The following is a 26,262-nucleotide window of genomic DNA, read 5'->3' on the forward strand; positions in this document are numbered from 1 at the left end:
ATTGAAAGAATTTGTCACCACCTGTCAAGCCCTGCAGAAGATGCTTAAGGATGTGCTGCACACAGAAACACAGAAACATGGTCATCACTATGAAAGAAGGAAAAGGAAAGAAATCTAACAGTGAAAGTACAAAGAAAATACAAAGTAAAAAATAGGAATAGTTATGGAAAAATGACAGGGCAAAGATGTTACTTATCAATAGTCAACTTGAATGTAAATGGCCTCAACTCTCCAGTTAAAAGACACAGATTGGCTGAATGGATTAAAAAACAAAACCCATCTATCTTCTGCCTATAAGAAACACATCTCACCAACAAAGATGCAGCAGACTGAAAGTCAAAGAATGAAAAAGATATTCCATGCTAACAGAAACCAAAAAAGAGTTGGTGTAGCCATCCTAATAACAGACAAAATAGATTTTAACATAAAAACTCTTTAAAGAGACAAAGAAGGGCATAATGTAATGATTAAGGGATCAATTCAGCAGGAAGATGTAACTATTATAAATGTATATGCACCTACTTACAGGGCACCTAGTTATTTAAAAGAAATGCTCAGGGATCTAAAGGGAGACATAGACTCAAATACAATAGTAATGAGGGATTTCAATACCACAGTTTCAGCAATGGACAGATCAACCAGAAAGAAAATCAGTAAATCAGTAAGGAAACAGCTAAGTTAATCAACATTATAGACCTAATGGACCTAACAGATATCTACAGAACTTTTCATCCTACAGTTGCAGAATACACATTCTTCTCAGCAGTGCATGGAACTTTCTCTAGGATTGACCACACGTTAGGCCATACAGCAAATGTCAGCAAATTCAAAAAAACCGAAATCATACCATGCATCTTCTCAGACCACAATGGAATGAAGCTGGAAAGCAGCAACTCAGGAATCTCTAGAACATATGCAAACACATGGAGACTGAACAATATGCTCCTGAGTGAACAGTGAGTCATAGCAGAAGTCAAAAGAAAAATTTTAAAAATCTCTAGAAACAAATGAAGACCACGATACAACATATTAAATTTATGGGATACAGCAAAAGCAATGTTAAGAGGAAAGTTTACAGCAATTGGTGCCTATATCAAGAAATTGGAGAGGCACCAAATAAATGAGCTATCACTGCATCTCAAGGATCCAGAGAAACAACAGAAACCAAACCCAAAACTAGTAGGAGAAAAGAAATAATTAAAATTAGAGAAGAAATCAACAAAATTGAAACCAAAAGACAAACAAACAAAAGATCAGCAAAACAAAGAGGTGGTTCTTTGAAAAAATAACAAAATTGACATACCATTGGCCCAACCAACCAAAAAAGGAGAAAGAAGACCCAAATCAAAAAAAAAAAATGAGATGAAAAAGGAAATGTAACAACAGACACCACAGAAATAAAAAGAATCATCAGAATTTACTACAAAGAGCTCTATGCCAACAAACTGGGAAAACTAGAAGAAACAGATAGATCCCTGGACACATGCAACCTGCCTAAATGGAGCCATGTAGACATAGAAAACCTAAACAGACATATAACCAAGACATAAATTGAATCAGTAATAAAGACCCTCCCAACAAAGAAAAGCCCAGGATCAGATGGCTTCACTGCTGAATTCTATCAGACATTTAAAGAAGAAATAACTCCAATTCTTCTCAAGTTACTCAAAACAACTGAAAGGGTTGAAATCCTCTTAAATTCTATGAATCTAACATCACTTTAATTCCTAAATCCGGAAAGATTCAACAGAGAAAAAGAAGTGCAGACCAATTTTCCTGATGAATATAGATGCAAAAATTCTCAACAAAATTCTAGCCAATCAAATCCAACAACACATCAGAAAGGTCATTCACATGGACCAAGTGGGATTTATCCCTGGTAAGGCAGGGATGGTTCAACATTTGCAAATCAATCAATGTGATACATCACATTAACAAACTGAAAAACAAAAACCATATGATTATCTCAATAGATGCAGGAAAAGCATTTGATATAATACAATACCCTTCATGATGAAAACTCTAAGCAAATTGGCTATAGAAGGAACATTCCTCAACACAATCAAGGCAATCTATGACAAACCCACGGGCAGTGTGCTATTGAATGGGAAAAAGTTGGAAGCATTTCCACTGAGAACCAGAACCAGAGAAGGATGCCCACTCTCACCACTGCTATTCTATACAGTCCTGGAAGTTGTAACCAGAGCCATTAGGCAAGAAAAAGAAATCAAAGGGATACAAATTAGGAAGGAAGAAATCAAACTATTACTATTTGCAGATGACATGATTCTAGATAGAGGGGATCAAAAAGACTCCACCAAGAGACTGTTGGAACTCAAAGAAGAGTTTGGTAAAGTAGCAGGATTTAAAATCAATACACAAAAATCAACAGCCTTTGTTTATACAGAAAATGCCATGACTGAGAACCAACTTCTAAGATTAATCCCATGTACAGTAGCTACCACAACAATCAAATACCTTGTAATAAGGATGTCAGCCCCCTGTAAGAACACTTGGCTGAGTTGGTTGGAGGAGCCTTCTTATTTTTGCCTTCTATCAACTTCCTGCTATATGGAATGAGGAGGTGACAGGTGGTGATCTAGCAGGTGTTCTGGGTCATAAGATGGCCTTGAAAGATGGAGCTGTTTCCTACAGTTGGTAAACTGGCAAGATAGGAGCCTTGGTCCTCAATGATATGTGAAGATACCATGTTAGCCCCTGATCACCTACCTCTGATCTTGTTTGGGGTGAGAAGGAACTATATTTCTATTATATTTCAGTGATGATTATTAAATGTTTTCTTTTATAAAACTAAAAACCTTTAAATTGGCAGATAACATTATATACATTTATTATACATAAAATGATGTTTTGAAAAATACAGTGATCTTCAGAATGTTCATGAAAGAGAAAACAATGCTTTGATTTCAAACTTTTGTGCAAACTAATTTTTAATTCTATTTTCCATGAGCTTTTTTTCTTAATGTGCTTCTTTATTATTGATTCAATTTATTTGAAAGAGAGGCAGAGAGATACAGAAAGACAGAGATCTCCCATCTGCTGTTCCACTCCCCAAATGCTCAAAACAGCCAGGGCATTCCATGTGGGTGGCAGGACCCATAAAACTCAAATCATCACCTACTGCCTCCTGGGGAAGCTGGAATCAGGAGCAGAGCCACGGCTGGAACTCAGGCTATGTGCTGTGGGATGAAGGCATCCCAAGTGGCATCTTAACCACTGTGCCAAATGTCTACCCCTTCCAGGAACTTTTTGAAGTAGTCTTGTACATACGTTGTGGAATAGCTAAATTTAACTAAGAATGCATTATCTCACAAAGTCACCATTTTGTGGTGAGAACATTCAAAATCAACTGTCTTAGCATTTTTAAAGAACACATTATTTTGGTGTTAACTAAAGTCAGTAGACCTCTTGAACTTCTAAGTAAAACTCTATTGTTTGACCAGCATTAAGTACGTCCTTCTGTGCAAATGAACCTAATTCTGACTGGCATAGATACTTAGGCTGATTCTAAGTTTTGCCCTTAGAAGATATGCTGTGGTGAACATACTTCTTCAGACATCTTTGCATGCTTGTCTGAGAAATCTTAGACTCTATTTCTAGAAGAAGAATTATCAATTGGAAGACTTCTTGATTGTTTTTCAAAATATCTCCTAATTGTGGAAGGTAGCCCTGCCACCAGGGCAACCCTTCCTGGGACGGGAGCAAATGAGGTGAGAGCCCACAAGCCTGCACATTTGCCTGAAACTCCACTCTGCTCTTCCCTTGACTAGAAGCACTGATGAGCCACAAAGTGATTTAAAAACAAAAACCAAAAAGCAATGAAATAGTTGTGCTTCAAGCCCAACAGATAGTTACTTTTAACACTTTATTTGAATGAAGTTGCAAAGCAACAGATGCAAACAAACAAGAAGTTACTATACAGGGTCCATTTCCTTCCCTGATTTTAAAATATTCTGGAATATTTTTTCCCAAAGAAACCTTTTATTTAATTAGTACAAATTAAATAAGTACAACTTTAGGAATATAGTGATTCTTCCCACCATACCCGCCCTCCCACTCCAACTCCCACCCCATCTCCTCCTCCCTCTCCTACTTCCTAGTCCCATTCTCCATTAAGATTCATTTTCAATTAACTTTATACACAGAATACCAACTCTATACTAAGTAAAGATTTCAATAATTTGCACACATATTCACAAAAAAAATGAAAACAAGTTTTACAGTTAATTCTCATAATACAACTCATTGAGGACAGAGGTCCTGCATGGGAAGTAAGTACACAGCGACTTCTGTTGTTAATTTAACATTAACACTCTTATGTATGACATCAGTGACCAGTGGAGCTTGACATGAGCTGCCAAGGCTATGGAAACCTTTTGAATCCACAAACTTTGTCAGTATTTGGACAAGGCCATAAGCAAAGTGGGAGTTATCTCCTTCCTTCAAAGAAAAGTACGTCCTTCTTTGATGGCCCCTTCTTTCCACTGAGGTCTCTCTCACAGAGATCCTTCATGTAGAACATTCTTTTGCCACTGTCTTGGCTTTCTATGTGCATAGTTGGTTTTGTGTTTTTTTTTTTTTTTTTCAGGTAGTGTTAGAGAGAGAGAGAAAGATCTTCCTTCCATTGGTTCACCCTCCCTCCCCCCCAAATGGCCGCCACGGGTGGTGCTGCGCTGATCCGAAGCCAGGAGCCAGGTGCTTCTTCCTGGTCTCCCATACAGATGCAGGGGCCCAAGGACTTGGACCATCCTCCACTGCCCTCCCGGGCCACAGCAGAGAGCTGGACTGGAAGAGGAGCAACTGGGACTAGAACCTGGCGCCCATATGGGATGCCAGCACCACAGGCAGAGGATTAACCAAGTGAACCACAGTGCCATCTCCCATGCATAGCTTTTGTAACGTGATTTTTTTCATGAACTTTTTGAAGATCCTATGTATGCGCAGATTTCAAAACTTTTTTGCACAAAACAAGCACCATTTAATTCCTTTTCCACAAGATTTTTGAAATGTCTTCATATTGTCCTTTACATAGCCATGCATGCTTTATGTTTCTGTGTGGGAGCAAACTGTTGAAATCTTTACTTAATGTATGCTAAACTGATCTTCTGTGTGGGGAGCAACTCGGACTAGACTAAGTTACTGGAATTAAGACTTATTCTATGCATCTGCTCTCCCACAATATGGCGCTGAGAAGGGAGAAACAGCTTCTACGCAGCTGCCTCCAGTTCAACCAATAAACTGTAGGACCTACTCCTGGTTGGAGGAGAGCAGCGTACTCGGCGTGTGGGTAGCAGAGTTGGGATTGGTGGAAGAGGACTATAAAGGAGGAGAGAGACAACATGCACCAGGAACATCTAAGGGGAACATCTGAAGGAACACCTGTGCAGCCCCCGAGAGAGCCGGCCGGCGGTGTGCCACTCCCCCGCGGAAGTGGGGAATGTGGCAGGGGGAACCGCCCTTCCACGAAGGTGGAAGGGTCAGTAGCCAACCCGGGAAGAACCAGCAGCAAACCCGGGGAGGGCCGAGCAGATGAAAGAACAGAGCAGGGTCCTGTGTCGTTCCTCCACGAAGAGGGGGAGTGACATAATGGTGCCGTGACTCAGATATGAAGCCTAGGCAGGGTTTAGTGTCGTTCCTCCATGAAGAGGGGGAGCGACATAATGGTGCCGTGACTCGGATAGGAAACCTAGGAGGGAAGAAACGGGAAGAAGTGGAAAATACCGGAGAGAGAGACTAGCAAAGAGCCTAGGGAAAAGCCGGACGGAAAAGGTGCCGGAAGAAGCTATCGAAAGCCTAGGCATAGACTCGGATACGGACTGTGGGAAAGAAGTTAGGATTTAAAGTGAAAGCAAGAAGAAACTTAGACTCAGATACGGACTGCAGGTTGAAAGTGAAAGTGAAACCTATAAGAAACTTAGACTTGGATACGGACTGTGGGGAGAGGCCAGGAGAAATGAGGGAGGAATATTGTTGGAAGAAAACTTAGGGAAACATACCGGGTAGAGAAAAATGTTAGGGAGGATGAAGCCGCGAGTGCAGGCCGAGGCGGAGATGTAAGCCAGCTTGGAATTCTTCAAGTCAGCCCGGGGAGCAAAAGGCGAAAATCTGGAACCAGAGGCAGAGACGTGGGCTGCCAGGTTGGAATTCGCCAGGTTAGTCTGGGGAACTTGGACTGAATGCCGGCGGCGGAAACGTGAGCTACGCTGTGTGATTCGCGGAAGCCGCCGCGTGCAGAGAGAGCACGGGGCGTGAATAGATAGGGAACGCAGGGCTGGCGCGAGGCCGTGGTGCGGGCGCGAAGGGCGTGGAGACCGTGGAGTGTGCGCGTGAAGCCGAGCCGCGCAGAACCGGGAGCCCACCGCAGGGCGGGCGCCGGGCAGCCGCGCAGATGAGAGAAGCGCGGGCTGAAGCGGCTCAGAGCCGGGAAGCCGCCGAGAAGCAGCCTCGGGGCGGGTGCCGGGAAGCCGCAGGGATAAGAGAAACAGAAATTTAGAAGTAAAATGAGAGAAATAGGAATGCTGGCAAATAGAAGTAAAATAGGAGAAATAGGAATGCCCGGAGGTAGAGAAATAGGGAAAAATAAGGCCTCCCCACAACACGGCAATGAGAGAGCTTGGATTTGGTCTGCCTGATTAGTAAGATGATAAGCACCTGCAGGCGGCTAGCAGCTTATGCGCTGCAGGTCATCGAAGACAGGCACGTTATCAACACCAATAAGTCTCCCCACAAGATGGCAATGAGAGGGCTTGGATTTGGTTTGCCTGATTGGTAGGGCTTGTAAGCACCTGCAGGCAGTTCTAGCAGAGCAGAGCATGCGCTGCAGGGCACCGAACACAGGCACGCATCAGCACCTAAAAACCTCCTCACAACATGGCGAAGAGAGGACCTGGATTCGGTTTGCCTGATTGGTAGGGCTTGTAAGCACCTGTGGGCAACTCTAGCAAGCAGAGCAGAGTGTGTGCCGCGGGGCACCGAAGACAGGCACGTATCAACGCCAAAAATAAAAAGAAAGGGGGATCTGTGGGGAGCAACTCGGACTAGACTAAGTTACTGGAATTAAGACTTATTCTATGCATCTGCTCTCCCACAATATGGCGCTGAGAAGGGAGAAACAGCTTCTACGCAGCTGCCTCCAGTTCAACCAATAAACTGTAGGACCTGCTCCTGGTTGGAGGAGAGCAGCGTACTTGGCATGTGGATAGCAGAGTTGGGATTGGTGGAAGAGGACTATAAAGGAGGAGAGAGACAACATGCACCAGGAACATCTAAGGGGAACACCTGAAGGAACACCTGTGCAGCCCCCGAGAGAGCCGGCCGGCGGTGTGCCACTCCCCCGCGGAAGTGGGGAATGTGGCAGGGGGAACCGCCCTTCCACGAAGGTGGAAGGGTCAGTAGCCAACCCGGGAAGAACCAGCAGCAAACCCGGGGAGGGCCGAGCAGACGAAAGAACAGAGCAGGGTCCTGTGTCGTTCCTCCACGAAGAGGGGGAGCGACACTTCTGTATATAAAGAGAATCGAAAATGAAAAAAAAAAAAAGTATTCAAAAATCTTTTAAGAATACTTCTTAAATTAACCACCATCATTGTCTCTGGGAAAGGGATGAAATAGAGCGAGACACACAGAATTCTGAATTTAATCTGTAATATTTTACATTTTAACTAAAAAAGAGACTAAAAGTAAGTGCAATAAAATGTTAATGAGTAGTGGGAAAATAAGTTCTTCATCTTTGTTCATACTGTTCTGTATTTTGTTAATTTCCTAAGTGGAAGAAATAAACAAGAAATCAATCAAGGGGCTGGCATTGTACCATAGCAGATTAAGCTCTTTCCTGCAATGCCAGCATCTCTTATGGGGCTGGTTCAAGTCTTGACTCTTCCATTTCCAATCCAGCTCCCAACATGCCTGGTAAAGCAACGGAGAATGGCCCAAGTGCCTGAGCCTCTGCACCCATGTGGGAGACCTGGGAGAAACTCCTGGCTCCTGACGTCAGCCTGTCCCAGCCTAGCCATTTAAGGAATAAACCTGCAGATGGGACATCTGTCTCTCTCCCTCTCTCTAACTGTCCTTCAAATAAATAAATATATCTTTTTTAAAAAGAACAGTGAGACATTGGAGGGTGAGGGGAGATACTTGAAAAAGTATCTCATAAAACGCTGATCAGTGTTTAAGCTTATAATAAAGTATCAGAATATATCCTGAAAACACAGAAATGCTTGTCTTGAACAATTCTTTATTACTCTGTACAAGAGTGAAAAATGGACTTTCTACTTAATTGTTCAGAATTAGCAGAATTTTCATGGACAAAAAGAGCAAAGGAATATGTGATCTGAGTTGCCAAATGACAGGCATCAAATGAGAATGAATGATATTGTTCTGAAAATTTATATATGGTGCTCTCTTGAACTGGGGAGCATAACATAGTACCCAGAGGAATCTCTGTCACTTATTGATGAGCCTTAGATTTTTAAAATTAGTTTCTAAGCCTCTTCAAAGAATCCAATGTTATCTTTAAGCAGAAAACTGGAGCACAAAGAAGTCATTTTCAAAGAAAATTAATTCAGAGTTGTCTTTTCAAAAAAAAAAAAGGGCATGAAGATTCTTAGTTTGGAGAAAAAAATAAAATCAGTAGTGCATCTCTGAGTTGTGCTTTGGATCTAAACAGTTTGATTTGTCCCCTAGAGGGTTAATAGCTGTTCTTGGTTAAAATGCAATAGCATTTTCTAAAACCTCCTCCTCTTTATGAATTAAGTGTCCCACATAAACTTGAGCTATGGTGTTCTTGAAGTTGATAAATAGGAGATCTTTATAATTATAGAGGAAGATTATCTTGGTCCACTCTATTACCCTGTTCAAAAAAAAAAAAAAAACTGCAGTCATTGTATTATGCTTAGTTAGCATCACTGAAGCTCAGGCAATACCCATTCATGCACTTTTGGGTGGCTGACTAGTTGTCTCAAGGTCATGTGGGGATATGGCTCAGATACAAGTGGAAACCTGAGGTTGGCCTATGACTACTAAAATTACACTGGGCTTTTTGTGTAGGGTCCCTCAGTCATCTGTTTCCAGATTTTAAAAGTTCTCCACTCACCTTGAAGCCTTTTGGCCGGTGAGGGCATGGGAACACGGATGGCTGAGCCACAGTGGGGCATCTTTCAGGCAAAACCAAGGGCCTTTTCTCTGCTCCTCAATTTTAGGGCATAAAATAGTAACCAAGGAGTCATGCTTCTTACAGATGGCCATGAAAGTGGACGCTGTCTTGGGTAAGGCTTCCTCTGTGTAGAGAGATTTCTTCCTTAGCTACCTAGAGTCTTTCATTAACCTAGATTTGGTTAGAGGGAAGATGACCTAAACCAAGCAGGCCTGAAGAGTTAGGCGTGGCATTGGCCAGTTCTGCTGACTCTTGTGTTTTTGTGTCGCTGGCTCAGAGAAATAACATTTTGATGTGGACACCAAAATAATGAATTGTAAAAAGTAAATATTCTCAGACAGTGGCCAAAATGAACATTCCTAGTTTGATGACCTATGGAAAGATTTCATGAACTTTAAAAGAAATGCATATCCTATGCTGCATAGAACAAGTTCTGATTTCTACACATTTAGCAAGCCTAAATTGCTACTCTCCAGGCAGAGATATGGAGTCCTTCCTGTCCTTCACAGCTCTTGCCTTAGTGGTTTATAGGCTCACTGGTTTGGTTAGGAGGTCAGTTACCTCTTTGGAAAGCTATTTCATCCTGGGGTACAGCAGCCCATCCCAAGATTCAGCTTTGTCTTTTGATCCCTGAGTGAACAAATGCAACTTGATCCAACCTCTCTGTCTCTCTCTCCAACTCTGAAAAGCCCCCTGTTTTGACATCCCTGTGCCATTGAAGGCTGAAGCTGCCAAGGCAAAGGTGATTAGACTTCAGTGCCCCACCAGCCAGACAAAACCACAGGCCGAGTGCAGACATCTGTAGCTCAGCAACCCTTCAAAGCCCCCATTGTCTCACTGCCCATGAAATTGCTTGCCATATGATCTGCTTCTGTGAAGTCTCAGATCTCTGACCTCAGGCAGCTTTCTTTAAAATATGAGAAGGTGGCGTGGGAGTTCACCAGCAGCAAAACTAATCAAGCCTATTGAGATTCAGGATTTTCAAAGTTCAGGGTCCAGGGTTTGTCTCTGGACTCAACCCAGACGAGAAATGACTAAGGACTTTCCAGAACTGCCTCTGGGCATTAGCCAGGGGGCAGTGTGTGGATTAGTGTGTTGCCAACAAAACTAAGGACTGTACTCTGATTCCTTGCCTAAGAATGTTTCTCCCAGGTTCAGCATCAAGAAAGTACCAAAAAGGGACTTTAATCTGGAGTATTCCAGAATGTTCTAGAGATGACCCTCCCCCAAACCATACCATGGAGTAGCTCTCAGTGGTGTATCCTGGGGCCTGCTATCCCCTGCCTGGAAGAGTACCTTCTGAATCCTATGCGCTGTACTGAATATAGTGCCTATAGCTGTTGAGTTGCTTTTGTTTCTCACAGTCTGCTCTGTACCATTTCAGGAAAACTACTATAAGTCAAGAGGGCTTTAGGAAAGAGTCATGCCAGACCTGCACCCAGACAATGGCAAGCCAAGATTTATGGAATCAGATGCACCGAGTGAAACTCAGAGGGCTCACCTTGGGCCAAACCTCCTAACATTTCTTTTTAAAACAGGGTATCTCTCTTCATGCTGGTGGGGCGGAGGATCCAACACCCTATTAACAGGCAGACTCTCCTGCTTGAGTGAATGGGTGATTTTTTTCCTTTTGCAACAGTGAACCAGGAGTATATGCTCCAGCCTGGAATCTCACCTTCTGTGGCTAATTTTGCCTAAGATATCTGCTTACCTTCCAGAATCCATCTGATACAACTTGGGTCAAAAATCCAGTGAATGAAATTATCTCAGACATGTAGGCACAGTCACACTTATTTCAAACAATGCACTCTCACCATGGTATTGGGGCTAGGGGCACAACTCCTCTTGGCAGCACTGGGGTGATGCATACATATCTGTGAAGTTCATGATCCAATATCCTTCTCCCTCTAGGAAGATATGCCAACTCAAATGTCATCTTGCAGTGTCATTCCTTAGAGCTAAGGGGTTGTCATTGTCAAGAGTTTCTTTAGCGGTGGCAGACTTGAAAAGTGTCCTGGCTTTGGCGTTAGCCAGATCTGGATCACAATGCAAACTCTGACACTTACCAACTGTGTGACCATGTGTAACCTCTCTGAACCTCAGATTGGCCTTTTGAAAAATACAGCAGGGGCCACGCTGTGGCCAGGCAGGTAAAGCCGCCACTTGAGTGCCCGCATCCCATATGGGTGCCAGTTTGAGTCTTGGCTACTCCACTTCCAATCCAGCTCTCTGCTATGGCTTAAGTCCTTGGGCCCCTGCACCCACATCGGAGACCAGAAGCTCCTGGCTCCTAGCTTTGGATCAGCTCAACTCTAGCTGTTGTGGCCATCTGGGGAGTGAACCAACGGATGAAAGATATCTCTCTCTCTCTCTCTGCCTCTACTCTCTCTGTGTAACTCTGACTTTTAAATAAATAAATATATCTTAAAAAAAAAACACAGCAAGCTTACAGGCTTGTTCCTTCAAGGCAGGGTTCATTTGGTCAATGTCTATAGAATGTTAAACACATGCTCTGGGTCTTGTCAATACACAAGCAACTATAGCTGTCACTATGATTATTAAACACAAGCACATCTAGGAACAACATATGAATTCCTTGATATAAGATGGACTACTCTATTCTGTTTGTAATGGTACCTAGCTAACCACCACAGATAACAGCAGAATGAAATGGAGGCCAGACAATCCTAGCAATACCTCACAGCTCAGAAGGGGCAAGAAGGATCTCAGACAGGAAGGGTAAAGGGAACCAAAGACAGACTTTACCACCTTTACTGTCTGGACCCCCACCCGTATTTCATCAATCAATAGCTAGAGTTACTGACTCAGCAAAACTGCTTGTCTAACGTCATGTAGTTAATGGAGCAAGAACTGAGATGGGAACCCACATGTTCTGTTTCCAGTCCCAGGCTCTTTTCACCAAATGATGAGTGCACCCATACATTGGTGACAAAAACACTGGATCAGGAATCAAAGACTTGCTTTTCAACTAGGAAGGGGTGTGTGAGAAACTCCTGAGGGCAATGAAATGCCTGTATCTTGATTGGCATGTGCTGGTTATGGTTACATAGATGGCATAGCTGTTTATTAAAATGCATCAATTGGACAGTCAAGTCCTGTGTATTTTGTGGGATACGTATCACACTGCAGCAAAATTAACTAGTTAAAAAATTAGTTTTCTGACCCAAGTTCTGGCCAAGTTAATTCAAGTCAGCTCTGAGCTCCAACCTTCTTGTCCTTACAGTGAAGGTTTATGATGAGGCGCAGCCCAAAGTTCCTTCCAGCACAACAATATAATTTAGTAAATGGGACACGTTTCTTTCATTTAAGCCTCTGTGTTGTGCACACTGGGTTCAGCAGCAGACTCAGACTGGTGCAGAATTTATGGGGAGGAGTAGTGATGTAATGTGCAGAGGATCCAGTGCTCTAGCCACGCTTTTAAAAGCACGATTTGTTTTCCACCAGGAGCAAAATGCAACACGATTAAGCCAAGGAATGAGGATGATCTGGCTCCAGAGAAGTTGTATGTACCACCAGAGATAACAAATTCCACATGGAGAATGGAGATAATGTTTCCTGGACAATGGGAATGACTGACAGATGTTAGATGGAAGGAAACTGAAGGCACTGCCAAGTCCCACAATCAAATGCTGTTTCTCACGGTGAGGTCAAGCTGCCTCTAGTGCAGTTACTACTTTTAAAATACACAGGGAACATGGCAGATTCAGGTGAGTGCTGCAGACTTTGCAAAGAGTAAGCGATCAAAGGCCACTTATCTCATTTACAAATGAAATTTGATGACTACTAGAGCAAAAAAAATCATCAGAAATGAATTTGGAATTTGCTGATGAACCAAAAGCCGAGAAACATCAAGAGGAAGTCTTTTAAAGGTGGGATCCCAAAACCCTTTGGATGTGAAATGCAAGCCATTGTTTGCAGGATTACATGTGCAAAAGGAAGGTTAAATTGGACTCTCAAAGGAGAATATTATGCTAGCAGCTGTAGGTGACATTATTATAATATATTAATGAGAGTTTCAAAAGATGGAATATATTCACTGGCATTAAATCAAATGGTTTCCAAAGACTAAGAATCTAAGAATGAAATCTAACATAAACCAATCTCACTGAGTATTAATGAGTTTGCTTATGCAAACAGAACAGAAATAAGAGGCCTATTTTAGTCCCAAGTTGTATTTAAAATGAGTGGGGTTTGTTCTCACTTGAACTCCTTGGGGGATAATTTTGTGATAGACAACTTTGTATCAACTTGACTGAGCCACAGGGTGCCCAGATGTTTAACTTAACACTATTTTGAGTGTGCCTGTGACTTTTACTGGATGAAGCTGTTATTTGAACCAGTGAACCAAGTAGAGCAAATTGCCCTCCCCAAATGGGTGGGCCCCACACAATCCAGTAGAAGCCTTGATCGAAGAGCAAAAGGCTAGGTAGGGAAAATTTCTCTCTGTGTCTGTCTTCAAGCTGAGACATCGATCTTTTGCCTTTGTACTTGGATCCAGACCCAGGTCTTACACCATCAGCTGTTCTGTTTCTCCCTGTTTTAAAACTCTCATTGGAACTGCACTGTATGCTCCTCTGGGTCTCTTGCTTGCCAACTAGATTTTGGGACTTCTCAGCCTCCGTGATCATCTGAGCCAATTCCTTATTCATCTATCTACTCACTTTCATATGAAAGTACCTTAAAAATTCCATGGGAAAATAGAATTACAAGATAAGTTTATTTTCGGGGAAAATTTTTGAAATTCAAGCATATTTTCTTTGTTATATATACTTTCCATGAACTCCATGAAGACCTCCCCCTGTAAAAATATGAATATATATATATATATTTCCTATTAATTCTTTTCCCTAGAGAATCCCTCAAATGGTCCATTAACAAGTTTTTTTTTTGAGATTAAGTATCAAAATTTACTTGGGATATAGCCTTTGATCTAGCAATTGCAAAGATAGTTGGACATGGTTCCAACAATTAAGCATATGGATCAGTCCGCTGCATCATTCCCAGTGAGTCTGTCGGTGGGGCCTGATGCAACAAAGGTGTTCACTGTCAAATTATTTGATAGCTAATGACTGGGAACAAGGGAAATGTTTGCCATTGCAAGATGTTTTGAAAAGGTATGTTACATCTACATGGATCAGAAAATATAGATATTATGTCCAGAATGACAATAGCAGTGTGTAAAGAATATTCTCATTTTTGGTAAGTGTACATACCAATTTGTGCACATACATATACACATGTGTCTGTTCATCTGTGTGTTTCTATATAGACATGCTTAGAAAATGCTTGGAAGGGCACAGAAACTGACAATACTTGATGCTGCAGAAAAATGAAGCTGATAACGAGAGTGACAAGAAATTCTTTTTCAATGTTTGTTTTTTTAAACCATGTCCTAATATTCCTTTTGTAATTTAAAAAAGCAAGACTAATACAAAGTTCATCCAACCATTTGATAATTATCATGTATTAAGCAATGTGCTAAATCCCTTCACAAATTGAATTGCTCATTGTCCCATGAAATTCTCTGTGTTGTAAGTCTTATAGTTAGTGTTGACATGATAGGTGGTAAAACACTTTTTATATTATATGCCAACACTCTTATAGGTTCTGGGGATATCTATCAATGGCCAAACAGACAAAAACATTGGCCCTCAGAGTTCTTACAGTCCACCTATTTAGATAAGAAATATTTCAGTCTAGGGCCAGAATTGTGGCACAGCTGGTTAAACTGCCACCTGTGACACTGGCATCCCATATGGACACCTTAAGTCTTGGCTGCTCCACTTTTGATCCAACTCCCTGCTAATGTGCCTGAGAAAGCAGCAGAAGATGGCCCAAGTGCTTAGGTCTCTGCAGCCACGTGGGAGACTCAGAGGAAGCTTCTGGCTCCTGGCTTTGTATGGCCCAATGCTGGTCATTGTGGCCATTTGGGGAATAAACCAGCGGATGGACGGTCCATCTCTTTCTTTCTGCCTCTCCTTCTTTCTCTAAACTCTGACTTTTGAATAAATAAATAAATCTTTTTTAAAAATTTCAGTCTGCATTGCATTTGTGGGGCAGTGATCTACTTCCTGAAGTACAGTAGTCATTCTACAAATGCTCAGGGAGTGGTGGGCACACATGTGTATGTACATATATGTGTACACAATGTGTGTCCAAATAATAGTCTGGGATTCACTTAGATAACCCCATATAGTGAGCAGATGAGAGAGGCATGAAAAAGGCCCTGGTAACACGTAACATCTTAGTAAGAACCCTGCAGAACTTCAGAGAAGCTACTTCTTTTTTTTTTTTTTTTTTTTTTTTTTTCGGACAGGCAGAGTTAGTGAGAAAGTGAGAGAGAGAGACAAAGAGAAAAGTCTTTCTTCCATTGGTTCACCCCCCCAGATGGCCACTACGGCTGGCCTGCTGCGCTGATCCGAAGCCAGGAGCCAGGTGCTTCCTCCTGGTGTTCCATGTGGGTGCAGGGCCCAAGCACTTGGGCCATCTTCCACTGCACTCCCGGGCCACAGCAGAGAGCTGGATTGGAAGAGGAGCAACCGGGACAGAAGCCAGCACCCCAACCGGGACTAGAACCCGAGGTACCGGCGCCACAGCTGGAGGATAGCCTAGTGAGCCATGGCGCCGGCTCAGAGAAGCTACTTGTGCTGCTGGTGCTGCTGTTACTCCATGCCAAACCCTCCAGACTGGATGCGGGTCAAGAGGTATGTGGGTCCCTAAATCCTAATACTCCTCCTGAAGCCCATCCTTGGCATTCCCAACCGGTAAGAGCTTGGCAGCACGTAGAGACAGAGGCTTGCATGGTTCACAAAAGAGAGGTTACAGATACTTCAGTCTGCTTTGTCATCCTGGTTCCCATTCTCCTGAGTCTGAAAGTTGCTCCTTCAAAGTCTACTGTTACAATTGCTCTGGTGTGTACCAAATCCCAAATGGCCAGGGATGCCCTTAACTGTGCACACACAGGTGTGAATCTCCCCAAGTACCTCAAGCTTCGCAATCCCTTCCTGGCTCAGTTGACTGGGGGGCTGGAACTAGAACACAGCTCATCAGAGCTAATCTCTTTCCTTTTCTGTGTTATCTGGAAGATTAAGCAGATAGCTTTTGGAACCAGGAGTCAGGAAAAGCTGCTGATCTACCTTCATGGCAAACAGACTTCTACTTCTGTTTTGCTACTTCTACTGTAATGAGACCAAGCCAACAATCTTTCTCCCTGACTCCTTCGAGTAGCTACTGCTCACCTTTTACCACCTTCTGATGATTCTCTCCCATCTGCAGAGCAGTAATAGTTATTGACTGGGCCGGGCGCCACGGCTCACTAGGCTAATCCTCCGCCTTGCGGCACCAGTACACTGGGTTCTAGTCCCGGTCGGGGCACCGGATTCTGTCCCGGTTGCCCCTCTTCCAGGCCAGCTCTCTGCTGTGGCCAGGGAGTGCAGTGGAGGATGGCCCAAGTGCTTGGGCCCTGCACCCCATGGGAGACCAGGAGAAGCATCTGGCTCCTGCCTTTGGATAGGCGCAGTGCACCGGCTGCGGCAGCCATTGGAGGGTGTACCAACGGCAAAGGAAGAACTTTCTCTCTGACTCTCTCTCTCACTGTCCACTCTGCCTGTCAAAAAAAAAAAAAAAAGTTATTGACTGGTGACGGCACAACACACCCAATACATGTTTCCTTTAACATTTTGTAGCAAGAACTCTTTCCGTAGTACACATTACCCTCGAGGTCCAAGATCCAGATTTTCACTTGATTTTAGTACTAAAATATATTAAAATGGTAGCGTTGCTTGCTTTGGTTCTTGTGAGTATAATCAGCAAACACTGATTTCTGCTGAAGTTAACATCAAGAATTATTGAACTGAGAGGTACACAATGCTCTGTCCTCCAGATTAGTCAGTATTTACCTGGAAAAATAATTGATCTTGATGTTAAATAAAGCATGCACCAATGTATATATTCTTTCTTTGCTCCAAGTAATGAATATTAAATACATATACACTTACATTAGGTATATAAATATATATTTATGTACATATGCATGTAAATTTATTTATATATAAAATACACTTTAAGAATCTAAGTAGAATATCAAAATTTGCCAAAAAAAAGTTAAATTAAAAAACTTGAAGCCCATCTGTGGTATTCCCCTTCCCTAATGAGCCATCACTTCCCTCTGTGGTCTTTGCTCAGGGTCCTTGCCTTAAGCAAACCATGGTGTTTCCTCATGAGGATTCAGGAGGAGAAAGATTAGAAGTGTCATCTCATCAACTGATCACCTCTGGATTTTAGACCTTTTTTAAAAGGTTTATTTGGTTTATTCCCCAAATGGCCACAGCAGCCAGAGCTGGGCTATGCTGAAGCCAGGAGCTAGGAACTCCATCTGGGTCTTCCATATGAGTGGCAGGGGCCCAAGCAACCTGAGCCATCTTCTGCCTTACCAGTCTTACGAGCAAGGAACTGGATTGGAAGCAGAGCATCCAGAACTCAAACTGGCACTCCAATATGGTATACCAGCATCAGAAGTAGCAGCTTAACCCTCATCTCCACAAACACTGGCCTCACAGACCTTTTAATATCAAATCACTCTGCATCACAACATGTCTTTCGTGTGTGAAAAGATGTCCCAGCAAGAGCATGTGACTATGTTGGTTGTTAGGGGAAAATGAGAACCACTTCAGACACACTGGTATACTCTAGGCCAAAGTCCACTTGTAACCCACCCCTGGAAAGCACACACCCACCTACTCAGACAGATGTGGCTGAGGCTAATCAGACTAATACAAACAGTATCAGCAATATTGAACTCCTGCCATTTTAGTAATAATGCTAACACACATGAAGCCCTTGCATGCACCTTGCTTTGCCCTTTTACAAGGATTGTCTCAGTTACTCTTTGCCTTAACCCCATGAGAACAATATTAATGCCCCCATTTTATAAATGAAAAACTGAGGCTGAGATATTAAATCCTTTTTTCCTGGACACATAATTATTAAGTGTCAGAATAGGGATTTGTATCAACTCTTTTGATGTAAAAGCCTGTGTTCTTGAAATTGTGCTGTTGTTTCTTCCTGACACAGAACGAGTGGCATTGGGGCACAGCTGCCTTGAGAAGTGCTTTAAAAAGACATTAACTTTGGAGTGGGCATTGCCTATCGTGGGCTTTGGAGAAGGGTGGTACTAAGGCAGAGGAGCTGGTTGGCTGTTACAGAAAACACAAACAAGAGGAAGCAGAGGAATTTCTGATGCTTTGAGATTCCCAGCAGCTGGCTGTCAATTGTCTTGACCTCATCCCAATATTGTCCCAAAACCTTTATCTTGGTCCTGATAGTTTCCTTCTGAAAGAGGCCCCACTTTGCAACCTCCATCAAGAGCACATATGAAACTTGACACAGTTGTTACTGGATGTTGTGGGACAACTTGTTTGTATTGCTGCTGATACAAATACAAACAAGAACTGCCCTGCACAGCTGGTGCTGTGGTGTAGTGGGTGAAGCCACCGCCAACAGTGCTGGCATTCAATATGGGCACCAGTTCGAGTTCTGGCTGCTCCATTTCCCATCCAGCTCTCTGCTATAGCCTGGGAAAGCAGTAGAAGATGGCCCAAGTCCTTGGGCCCCTGCACCCATGTGGGAGACCTGGAAGGGGCTCCTGGCTCCTGGCTTTGGATTGGCGCAGCTCCAGCCATTGCAGCCAACTGGGGAGCAAACCATCGGAAGGAAGCCCTCTCTCTCTCTCTCTCTGCCTCTCCTTCTCTCTCTGTGTAACTCTGATTTTCAAATAAATAAATAAATCTTTAAAAAAAAGAACTGCCCTGCAGAAGGGAGCAATTTCACGTTTCACCTCTCCCTGTAGTAGCCTGCATGTTATGACCAGTGGGTGCAAGGAAATACTAAGTCCTGAACCCCCTGTCTCAAGAAGAGACCCCTGTGACGAATTATTTCAGCTCCAGGGGCCTCTGTGGGACGGACTGAGTCCTGCCCTACACCCCAGTTCGACTTCTACCCAACATTGATTCCCTCTCTCCCTAAAGGTGCCACTCCCTTTACTGTCTTACCTACAAGAAAACACTTGCTCCTTCTCTCTAGTGTCAACTATGTTCTGCAAGCAAGGAGACTGAGATTTTACAAGTCTGTGATGTGTGAATTGCTTCTTCCTGGGTGACTCACCAACACACCAAGATCAAGCTTAGGATAGATCCTAACTAGTAAAGAAGACTAAGGCTTCCAGGTCCCCATGTTCTGACCCTAATCACTCCATAACCAGTCCTGACTTGACCTTATTCTGACCTTGCACACATAACAGGAAGAGTTGGCATCAACAGTGTAGAGGGCCAATGCTGTGGCATAGCAGGTAAAGCTGCCGCCTGCAGTGCAGGCATCCCGTATGGGTACTGTTCGAGTCCCAGCTGCTCCACTTCTGATCCAGCTCTCTGCTATGGACTAGAAAGCAGTAGAAGATGGCCCAAGTCCTTGGGCCCCTGCACTTGCATGAGAGACCTGGAAGAAGCTCCTGGCTCCTGACTTCGGATTGGTGCAGTTCTGCCCGTTATGGCCAATTGGGGAGTGAACCATCGGATGGAAGACCTCTCTCTCTTTGCCTCCCTTTCTCTCTCTGTGAAACTCTGACTTTTAAATAAATAAATAAATCTTTAAAAAAAAAGTCAGTGTAGGATCCTAACCTCATTTGCTGAACTTGTTATAACATGGTGGTTTCATTACATCTTCAAATCCTAAATGTTGTTGACATCAGTAGAACACTGGTAGCATGCTCTGAAGCTCCTTCCCCAATGGTAAAGGGTAGGATCTTGTAATCTTTGACATTTTTAATCTTGTTTTTGCAAGTTTAGAATGTAATCTCTCTCTTCCTCATCCAAGAGAAATAAAATATGCTAGTAGTTTCATAAGAAAAATCTAGTGAAATTCTAGGGATCAACTGATATCCTCTTGGTGATTCTAAAGCAAAAGTAAGCAGGAGATAAATGGTCAAGGAAGGGAAATACATTTACTTATACAACACTGAATCACTGAGGCATGCTCATTGAGGGGCAGGCTTTTAGTGCAGCAGTCAAGATGCCCACAGCCCAAATTAAAGTACCTGATTTTGAGTCCTGCCTCCGCACCCTATTCTAGTTAATGCATGCCCTAGGAGGCAGCAGATGATGGTACTTGGGTCCCTGTCACCCATGTGAGAGACCTGGATCAAGTTCCCAGCTCCTGGCTTTGGTCTAGTCCTGCCCCAACTAATGCAGACACTTGGGAAATGAATCAATGGATGGAAGATCTATCTGTCTCTCTCTTTCTTCCTCTTTACCTCCCTCTCAAATAAATAAATTAATTTTTAAAAATTTTAAAGAGTGCTCATCAGTTTCCCACATATGGTCAAATGTGCCTGGAAGTAGAGGTAATGGTTAAGTTGTAAATCAGACTAAGACAAGCCACTGTATCAGACTAGTCTCTTTTGTCTGAAACCAGTGGGGTGGAGGGTAGAAAGTAGCTTTTATCTTAATGGGTGTTTTTCTTCTTTCCTTGTCCTTTCTTTTTCTCTCTTTTAATAGGATATTTTCTAAGCTAGGAAAGGAAGGACATTCAACTTTTCTGCTGACTGGGTTGTGCACAACTGAAAAGTCTAAAAGAAATTGCTGTATCATTGATGGAGCAGGAAAATCGGAAGACAATTTTCTTCCCAAAATGAGCTTTCTCAGCTGAGCCTCCCTTTGTAGCTGATGACCACACACTTTCCATCTCGGCATGTGGCCAGTTTTAATAAAATCCTATAGCAACGACTTGTTTTTCCAACACTCAGAAGTAGGCATTTTTGATGAGTTTTCCTCTAAGTTGCTCATTCATGATCATGTGTTTGTTCCCTTCAAGGATCCCGTGAGAAAGGGCTCTTACCTCACAGAGGCAATATGTGGGCATTTCTCTGGGATCAGAAGCATTTTGGAGCCCTCAGGTAATGCTCAATTAAAAAGGAGGATGTGAGCGACATTTGGACTGGTGGTTGGGATGCCAGTTGGGACACCATGTCCCACATTAGAGTTCCTGGGTTTGATCCCTCACTCCAGCTCCTGACTCCAGTTTGCTGATAATGCAGATCCAGGAGGCAGCAGTGTGACCCAAGCAATTGGATCCCTGCCACCTGTGCAGGAGACCTGAATTAAGTACCTGGTTCCCAGCTTTGGCTCCTGGCTCTGGCTCTGGCCATTGTGGCCATTTGATAGGCAAACCACTAGATGGAACTGATCTCTCCCCCTGCTTCCCTGTCTGCCTCTCTCTCTCTCTCTTACACACACACACACACACACACAGAGAGAGAGAGAGAGAGAGAGAGAGAGAATAGGTATGAAGCACTAAGGATCCAGGGTCCAGCTCTCAGCACATCACTTCTGTGAACAGACACAGAACCTAGAGATCTGGCCAGAAAACCCAGCCATTGTGTTAGAGAAGGATGGATGAGCACAACGATTACTAATTTCAAGGAACTGGATCAGAACAAATAGAATTTGAGGCATTAGAGGGAATAAGGCGAGAGGGGAAGAAGGTAGCCAAAGAGAAGCACAAGTCATCTGTGTCCATGGGGGATTGGTTCTAGGAACCCCTGCAGATACTAAACCACACAGATGCTTAAGTTCCTTAAACAAAAGACCATAGTAATTGTATGTGACCTATGCATATCCTCCCTCATAGACTTTAAATCATCTCTAGATTACTTATATTACCTAATATAGATGTAAATGCACAGTACTGTTTAGGGAATAATGACAAGGAAACAAAGTCTATACTTTGTGCAGTATAGACATAATAGTTTTTTCAAAGGTTTTTTGTCTGTAGTTTGTTGAACCCTTGGATGTGGAACCCACAGACACTGAGGGTTACATGTACTGGTAATGCAGAGAGTGGAGGCAGCAGAAGAAAGGAGGAAAGAAAAGAGAGGAGAGAGGAGGACACTGCCCCATTATTCACACTCTACATTAGGGCAAATTAGACCCTAGAGACAGCCTTGACCTAGGAAGTCATCAAGAATAGAAATGATCAATAACCAATAATCATTGATAACCAAAGATAGTTTTAAACTACTTGCTAATTTTAACACCAAGAAATTGTGGTACATTAGGGCATAAATGATAAAAATCAACTTACTTTTTAAAAATAAAGTGATTAAACTTCCTCAAACATATTTAAGGTATTCATAAAATAAAAACAAGTCGTGGAGTAGAAATTCTATGCATTCAGCAGCCAGAGATATTGCCTAAAGACAGAGCATTGTGGTATAGCCAAGTTTCGCTGCCTCCTTTGATGCCAGCATCCCACATAGGCTCTAGTTCGAGTCCCAGCTGCTCCACTTCCAATTCAACTCCCTGCTAATGCACCTGGGAAAGCAACAAAAGATGGCCCAAGTGCTTGGGCCCCTGAACACTAGTCAGAGACCAAAATGAAGCTCCTGGCTCCAGCTTGGCCCAGCCCTGGCCATTTGGGGAGTGAACCAGCAGATGGAGGATCTCCCTCTCTCTCCTTTTTCCTCCCTTTCTCTTTGTAATCCTGCCTTTCAAATAACCAAACAAACCAACCAGTAAATAAACCTTAAGAGAAAGAGAGAGAGAGAGAGAGAGAGAGAGAGAGATGTTGCCTAGTAGTTGAGTGATTAGCATGTAAAAGGACCTTAGTGATTGCCTTTCCCAGATTTATTTAATCCTGAATTGCTCTATCACGTCCTCAACATCTCTACGAACATTGGTTTCCCATTTGTATCTTGTTCTACCTGTAGAAATTACATTTAACTCTCCTGCTCTAGAAATCATACATATAAATAATGAACCCCATTGATTAACAGTTACTACCAACTAACATAATCCCATAATTATTCAGATAACTGTTGAGGTTAATAAATTATATCACAACCTCTTGGGGCAATTCTTCATGGTAGGCTCCAACTGTACTCCCAGTTATGAACAAGCAAGCCAGGACTCCTAGTGCAATATATATATTTTAATTTTAAATATTTATTTTTATTTATTTGCAAGACAGAGTTACAGAGAGAGGTAGAAACAGAGACAGTGGTCTTCCATCCACTAGTTCACTCCCCAGATGGCCACAATGGCCGGAGCTGAGCTGATCCAAAGCCAGGAGCCAGAAGCTTCTTCCAGGTCTCCCACATGGGTGCAGGAGCCCAAGGACTTGGACCACCCTCTACTGTTTTCCCAGGCCATAGCAGAGAGCTAGATTGGAAGAGGAGCAGCCAGGACTAGAATCGGTGCCCATATGGGATGCCGGAGCTTCAGGCCAGGACCTTAAACCACTGTGCCATAGCGCTGGCCCCTATATATTTTAATTTTGAACATCTATTTACCTATCTGCCTATCTATTTATTTACTTATGTAAGAGGCAGAAGGAAAGGAAGAGAGAGGGAGCAAGAGACACTCCTACTTGCTAATTCGCTCCCCAAATGCCTCAAATACCAAGACTGGCCCACGTTGAAGCTGGAAGCTGGGAGCATAATCCAGGTCCCCCATATGGGTGATAGGAATCCAATCACTTGAACCATTGCTGCTGCTTCCCAGGTCTGCATTGGCAGGAAGCTAAAGCCAAAAGCTGGAAATCAGTAGCAAGTCCAGGCACTGTGATATGAGAAACAGGTGTCCCAACAAGCATCTTGACTGCTAAGCCAAACACCCACCCCATCTAGTCTAATGTTACAAAGAGATTTTTGGCTTTTTCAATCTTTTGCTTAAAATCCCCTTAAGGATTTTGCTCCCAACTCCAACTCTGGCCCTGACATTGCAGGAGCGAACCAATAGTGAGCATTTGGGAAAGAACAGTTTCTCTGCCTCTAAAACTTTTTAAATTTTCCTACCAAGTATTCACTTGGACTATCAAACCTTCTTTTATTCACTTATTTAGAGAAATAGAGGGAGACAGAGATAGAGATCTCCCATCTACTGGTTCACCTCCCCCCAAGTGTCCATAATGACAGGCTAGGACAGGTTGAAGCTGAGAGCCAGGGAATCAATCCAACTGTCCTATGTGGGTAGCAGGGACCCAACATCTTCAGCCATTACCTACTGCCTCCCAGAGTGTGCATTTAACAGGAAGCTGGACACAGAGGCAAATCTGGGACTCAAACCTAGATACTCCAATATGGGATACAGGCATATTAACTAGCACCTTAACCTCTAAGCCAAATGCCAGTCCCCCAAAACCTTCCTTTAAAATGTAGCACTCCACCTACACCTGAATGGGTCAAGAGCCAATAGTGTACAGAGTGTTCCTACATTCAGACATTACAGTTTATTAAAATCAATTTAATCATTTCTTTTTTTCAAATTCACATTCTAAGGTTTCATTCAGAGGTACAGCAGGGTGAGCTGGCAAGAGAAGGGTAGGTCATTCGAAGTAGTTTGGTAGAGAAGTGAGTTCTGATCTTGGGGATAAGGGTAATGAGCATCCAGAATGGAAAGAAATAGGTCCAGGGAGTCAGGAGACAGCATCAAAGGGGCAATAAGCACAGTTAAAGACCAATTCCACAATTTTCCCATGTCTGCATTTAAACCAACCAAAGCAAATCAGGCCACCTGAGTCTTTTAGTTGGCTTGTGCTTTGATCATATACCCAGACTAAATTATTGTCTTCAAGTAATCTAAAAGAAAAAAGATAAATACTGAATTCCTTCAGCTGATTGCCTCAGCCTGCATGCTCTCAAGTGAATCCAACACAATGAGTTGAGAAGGAAAAAAAATTATCTTACTATGGGAGGGAAGGGGGTCTTTCTGGCTATACCACACCAAATAATCAGTCAGACTAGATTTTTCCTGCCTGAGATGACCCAAAGCTTGGATGTAAGAAGACACAGCCTCTCTGTTTCTTTCCTGTACTTGGAGAAGGAACGTTCCATTCCACGCAATTCATGAATTTTAAAAACCATGAACCTTCCTTCACATTCTGGAGGAACACAAACGTCTTCCTGTAAGAGAGCTGTTTGGAGCATAAATGTTCAAGTGATTGCAATGGTGACAGGGAGAGGGCTTTTCAGACTGTCTTTGTTCTGTGCTGGCTGGAAAGTCCAGGCTGCAGACTGCCAGTAGGGTCTGAGCATATGGTTGGACACAGAAATCAGGGAATGAATTTACCAACCACCAACTGCCATAACGGCCTTATCCCTGGAAAATGGCCAAGCTGTTGAGCCAGCTCCCAGTGCCGCCATGTTGTTGTTAGACAATTGGCCAACAGAAAGTTACATGGCCATGGAAGACCAGTAGCTCTCTCTTGTGGTGGAGCATAATACTAAATTTTCTTCTGCTTTTACTCAGAAAGACATCCCTGAATTCCAGGAACAAAGGATGAAGGCACTTCCTAAATGAATCCTGCCAGCCCACTTCAGCTGTGACCTTTACCTATACATTTCCAGTAAGCTAATATTTATAGCCATTTAATTTCAATGACAAAAATCACTCCAGTCAAACTCATAAAGCTCTCCAATGTTTCTCTACGCCCTCAAAATTAACTTCCAGTATCATCACCACGGTTTGCACACTGTAAGGCTCTACCCCATCTATTTCTCCAGCTGCATCACCTTGCCACGCTCCCCCTCATTTTACATTAATTGAGCTCTCCTTCTTCAGTATTTTCACACTTGATTGGTGCTTCTGCAGAGAATAATTGTATCTACCCTCCCCTGGCTTAATCCCATCTCACCTGGCTGTCTTTCGCATGCTTTAGGATTTAACATAAACACTGCCACCTCATGGAGACCCTACCTGATCCTCCAAACTAGGTCCACGCCTCCATCTTCCTTAACATCCTGACATCCTTACCTAATAATTCATGACATTGAATCATAATTGCTTACTTAATGTCTGTCTTCCCCATTAAAAAAAATACTCTCTACGAGGCAGATACTGTGTCTGGCACTCACCTTTTGTCCTCCATACCCAACACAAGAACAACATTTATTTAAAGAGTGCATTGCATTCAAAGAATCATCAAATTCTAGGATGGGAAAAAAGTGCCACACATGGACCAGATACTAAATTCAGTACTTGCACACCTATTATTTCATTTAACTTCCAGCCAATACAACCAGG

The 26,262-nt window shown here is 43.0% G+C and overlaps 1 protein-coding gene and 1 long non-coding RNA gene across 5 annotated transcripts in view; one reads left to right on the plus strand and one right to left on the minus strand.

The window, feature by feature from the left end:
* The window catches only part of LOC138844261 (uncharacterized), an 89,101-nt gene extending 74,553 nt beyond the window's left edge, over positions 1 to 14,548 (plus strand). Inside the window, exon 3 of the long non-coding RNA XR_011379802.1 lies at positions 12,635 to 14,548. This is a non-coding gene — a long non-coding RNA (uncharacterized lncRNA). The remainder of the gene's footprint in view (positions 1 to 12,634) is intronic.
* Positions 1 to 26,262, minus strand: part of GLIS3 (GLIS family zinc finger 3) — a 797,279-nt gene that overhangs the window by 573,118 nt on the left and 197,899 nt on the right. The gene's annotated exons all lie outside the window — the stretch shown is intronic.

This window comes from Oryctolagus cuniculus, chromosome 1, assembly GCF_964237555.1.
Source record: "Oryctolagus cuniculus chromosome 1, mOryCun1.1, whole genome shotgun sequence".
Taxonomy (NCBI): domain Eukaryota; kingdom Metazoa; phylum Chordata; class Mammalia; order Lagomorpha; family Leporidae; genus Oryctolagus; species Oryctolagus cuniculus.